Source organism: Urocitellus parryii, chromosome 10 (assembly GCF_045843805.1).
Source record: "Urocitellus parryii isolate mUroPar1 chromosome 10, mUroPar1.hap1, whole genome shotgun sequence".
Lineage (NCBI taxonomy): Eukaryota > Metazoa > Chordata > Mammalia > Rodentia > Sciuridae > Urocitellus > Urocitellus parryii.
Genome location: NC_135540.1, coordinates 69,126,603 through 69,131,751, shown reverse-complemented (window position 1 = coordinate 69,131,751; position 5,149 = coordinate 69,126,603). Strand labels below are relative to the sequence as shown.

The window sequence follows — 5,149 nt, the reverse complement described above, 5'->3', positions numbered from 1 at the left end:
TCAGAACTTTAGAGACACAAAGAAAAAGAAAACTACGACACGGATCAGTACAGCAGTCCCCTTCCCACGGCATCTGCTCCCAGGAGACACCTCAGACGGTAAAATCAGACTCCAATCGGCTCTTCCTCGCTTTCTCCCTTCAAATAGAAGTTTATTTTCTCTGTAATAAAGCAGGTAGTATTTCAGGGGGTCTGGCAGAGGGAGGCTCAGGACCTTCTGGCGTAGGAAGTTCACTGGAGGGTCTGGCTTGGTCTCTGGCAGGGTTTTCTCTTCTTCCCTCCGCTCTTCTTCCAAGTCTTCACAGCTGTTGTCATCGGAGGGGTTGGAAATACGACTAGCAAAGACCTCTTTGTCCAAAAAGACAATTGTTTCCATTCTACGGCGGCGGACCCTCCTTCGTTTACACCGAGGTGTGTTCTTCAGTCCACTTCTACTTCTGCTCGCTGCTTCCTGATGAATGACCTTCTTGATGGTGCCCCTGATGGCAATGCGGGCCAAGTCCTGGAGGCTGCGGACAGCCAATGGTGGTAGCTGGACAAGTCTGGACTTTCCTGACTCCGAGTGGCAGGGCTGGACCAGAGGAGCGAAGGAAACAGCCAGAATCTTTTTGGTTTCCCAAGCAGAAGGGCCTATGCGCGTTATCTTGGTCAACTTCTCCTCCAGGGGCATGACCAGAATTCCTCCAACCTTGAGAAGACTCTTCATGTACTCTTCATGTTCTTTCTGCACACCTGCCCCACAGTACACCCGATCATACTGAGAACAATCTGGGGAAATCTCCAGGCAATTGCCAGTAACAAAGGAGGGCTCGCAGAAGTCAAACTTGTCGAAGCTATCACTTGTTCTGATGAAGAAGTCCAGTTTCTGCTTTGCATACTCTATAACATCTGAATGTAGCTCCACCCCATGGTTCACACCAAAAGGACCTAGAATAAGGCCCACCATGGAGCTGAGGTAGCCAGTGCCACTGCCCAGGTTCAGAAAGCCCAGGCTGCAGATCCAGGGCCTCCATCACCTCTGAGTAGATACATGGGGCGGAGAGGTGAATGTTTCCATGCTTCCATGCCAAGTCCTTGTAGGCATTTTCTTTAAACTCTTCAAGATAATAATCTGCACGATCGATAGCTCGGAAAGCCTGCTCTACCAGTTCCGTGCGGATATACTGGGCTTCCTTCAGATTATCAATCAGCTCATCGTTGTCCTCTCCAGCACTCACCGCACCGCCCATGTTCAGAATTACACTCAGGCAAGACTCCACGCTCAGCGGCCCGCGGGTCTGGGCCGCGACGGCAGCTGCTCGGGCGCGTCCCTGGCGTCCGCGGGCCGGACGCCGCTCCGACCTCGGCCCCACATCTGGAATTTGGAGTCTCCAAACAGATGATACCCAAATGCTACTCATGGCCCTTGATTGGGTATTATTAACAAATGAACTATAAAAGACATTTGGGTACCTTTATCAAAATGTCATATGCTTGTACAAATATGCCACAATGGAATCTATTATTCTGTATAATTATTATAAACTAATAAAAACAGTTGAATATAAATATAGAGTTGATGCTTAATATTAAAAGTGCTACACAAATACATGATATTACCATTACTATCACTCTAGTTAATTTTATATATCTCCCTAAATAGATAAAAACCTTCAAAAGAAAAGTATACTAAAAATGTAATTGCTTGGAGTTTTAGGAAACCTTTCCCTACAGGAGATTTTTCTTAAATTTTTTCTCTAAGTAACAAATTATGACCAATGTCGTGGAATCTTATGGAATTCAACTTTTGACAAGCTAATCAGTATTGAAGAGGGGAATACAATGAATAATTTACAAAGGAAAAAGTCAACAAGATACTGAATGTCAAATGTCTGTCCTATTTTTTCATCCTCCCTTTATATCCTGTTGATCTACTTACCTGTAAAACAAAACAAAGCAAAAAGGATTTTTAAGATTAAGAAAACCTTAAAAATTGGGAACTTAAAAAATGATTTGTATTAAATCTTCATCAATCACGAGTCTAAAGCAATTGTATATTGTATACCATGATTGTGACAAAAAATATGGACTTAAACCAGCTGATTACACAGAGACACTTTTTAGAGACATTTTATTGATTGATAATGTGTTGATAAGGTAAGTAAATGTACTTATTTCCTTTTGTAATTATGTGAGAAGAGGTAAACAAATGAGAAATCAAAGAGAAAGATGTAAGAGTCTGGAAATAAAAACAACAACAACAAAAAAGACTGGAGAGAATGAGAAAAGAAAACTGTGAAAGGAAGAAGAAAGGCTTTACAAAATAACTTTATCACTCCACAAATTAGAAGTAACTCCAGAGGTAAACAAATATCATTTGGAAGCCCAATTACAACAAAGTGAATCACAGCACAAGAATTATGGAGTCCCAATCAGCTCACACAGAAGGAGGTAGTGAAGGAAAAGCAGAATTAAGATTTGGGTGACAAAACAAATGCTTTAAGATGCAATATTACAAAGTTTGAGACCTGGAGAGACTTGATGATAGGTTACTAGAGTAGAAAAAGAGCACAGAGTCCCCTAACCTAAAACTGAACCAGGTAGGTAAAGTGGGACGGGGCAACAAAGAGAGAAAGGAGGGAGCAGAAAAACTCTTAAGCTCACCCACTTAAAAACAAGTAGAAAAGCAGACAAAATTTAAAGTGTAACAGGAACATCAGGGTTCTTAAAACCAAATCTGAAAAGAAAACTGAATTAGAGTCCACAGTCCTTCCACCCCTTAAAGTTATCCCTTAAATCACCATGGCCATTTCCCATACCTAGACAGCTGCATTAAAGAACACAGAGTTCCTGTGCTCATAGAGTTTCTGCATTCAGTCAGTCACCAGGATCCTCACCACCACTAAAAGAATCTGATAGAGGGTAAGAGGTACACAGTGACCCACGGCACTCATAGTGACACTCCAGATTCTGCATCCTGAACTCCTACGCACAATAAAAACAACCAACATACAACACTGCACCCTCCAAGCAGACAACTTCAAGCTCCTGAACTGACAAACCAGAACTGCCTGGTGGAGGTTCACAGCAACTTGCAAATTGGCTCCTATGCCCCTGTTATATGGACAGATCCACAGCCAAAGAATGATGGTAATTTCCTAAATGTCCATACCCCACTGAAATCTAAATCAAAATTCAACAAGGTTTTTCTTTGCCTAAGCATGGTTTACTATAAACAACTCTAATATTAACTTTGATAATATATAGAACACTTTAATTTGAATGATAGTTGTTACTCAATAACTAACATTATACCTTCAACCCATATGATAGTATTTCGTCCAATGGTTTAAAGCATTAATTGGAATCAATCCTATCTCGCTTTTCTAGCTCTAGCTGATAAATGTTCCTCTTACCCCTAATTCATCTTCTTACCTTATTTGCTACTATTTCAAATATACAACATCTATTTCTCTCTATAGCTGGGTCTGAATTACCCTTTTATAACTTTACTCTCTTTTTCTTATTTTCAGTATCTCTTTTCCTTCTCCATTTGCCCAATCTTTCTCCTTTCCCCCATTTAGCCCTCATTTAAGTATAGTAATTTTACTAAATTAAATACCAATTTTTTGGCCTGTTAGAGAAGTTTATTCCAAGTTTACACTGGATTTGAGGAACCATAAAAAACAAATAGCAAGAAGTTTTAGTTTCTCATAAGGTTGAACAGCATGAGGCTTAGCTCAGAAGCAATCATAATAAAGAGGGTGGCACCTCTGAAAGTAGTGCTGATATTGGGATGAGTAGAAGTCAAACATGGTATAAAAAATAAAAAATCAATATGTGGATATTCAACCTACCCAGGACACTTGAGAGAAAGAAACTCACAAAATAGTCCCTCCCTTAAAAGAAGAAGTGAGAATTATACCCATACAAGGGTAGACATACAAACAGTATGAAGACAAGAGAATGAAATACCCCAAATTTTATATAATGCTTCAACTGATTTCATCAACACTATAGTAGAGGAAATGTCAGAGAAATAATTTAGAAAGTTCATAGTTAAAATGTTCTATGACCTAAAGGAAGATGTAAGAAGTAAAACTGAAAGAAAATACAGGAAGTAAAGATTATTTCAATAAAGATTAAAAAAATTCTGAAAAGGAATCAAATGGAAATGTTAGAAATGAAAGACTCAAGAAACCAAATTAAAAACTTAAATAAAAGCATCATCAATAGATTAAACTACTTCAAAGATTGATTTTCAGGCCTCAAAGATAAAGTATATAATCTTGAAAATAAAGCTGATGATAAAGAAAAGAGGTTAAGAGACCATAAATAAAATATTTTTAAAAATGTGATAACATTAAATGACCAAATTTAAGATTCATTGGGATACACGAAGGCTCTGAAATTTGAGCTAAAGGGATGCACAGTCTTTTGAATAAAATAATACTAGAAAAATTTCCAAACCTTAAGAATGAGATAGAAATCCAAATAAAAGAGGCATAAGAATTCCAATTATAGAAAAATCACAATAGATCCACTCTAAGACACATTATAATGAAAATGCCTAACATACAAAATAAGAGTAGAATTGTAAAAGCTGCAAGAGAAAAATGATTGGTCACATTTAGAGCTAAACCAACCAAATTTCAACCCATACCCTGAAAGTCAAGAGGACTTGGAATAATGTATTCCAAGCTCTGAAATAAAATTGATGCCAACCAGTAATTCCATAGCCAGCAAAATTAAGCTTCAGAATTGAAATTGAAATAAAAACCTTCCATGATAAACAGATAATTAGAAAGCCTGACTTACAAGATACACTCACAGGAAAATTTTATGAAAAGGAAATGAAGAATAAAAATGATAAGCAGATAATCACTCCCCTGGAAAGCCGGGGAGAAAAAAAAATGATAAGCAGCATAGGAGTGAAGTGTACAAGTAGAATAGTCAAAAGAGAATCAAGTCCACTTTAAACATTAGAAATAAAACAAAATGACCATAAAATCATCTCTAAATAACAAATTTGAAGGTAAATGGTTGAAAATCTTTAATCAAAAGATACAGGTTGGCAGATTGGATTAAAAAACAGGACCCAACATTATGCTGTCTCCAAGAGACTCACCTTACAGGCAAAAACGTCCACAGACTGAAGGTGAAAGGATGAA

General features: G+C 38.1%; 1 pseudogene; it reads right to left on the bottom strand.

Annotated features, from left to right (window-relative positions):
- Positions 1-400: 400 nt before the first annotated feature.
- Positions 401-1,339, bottom strand: LOC144257213 (protein-L-isoaspartate O-methyltransferase domain-containing protein 2 pseudogene; annotated as a pseudogene).
- Positions 1,340-5,149: the final 3,810 nt, after the last annotated feature.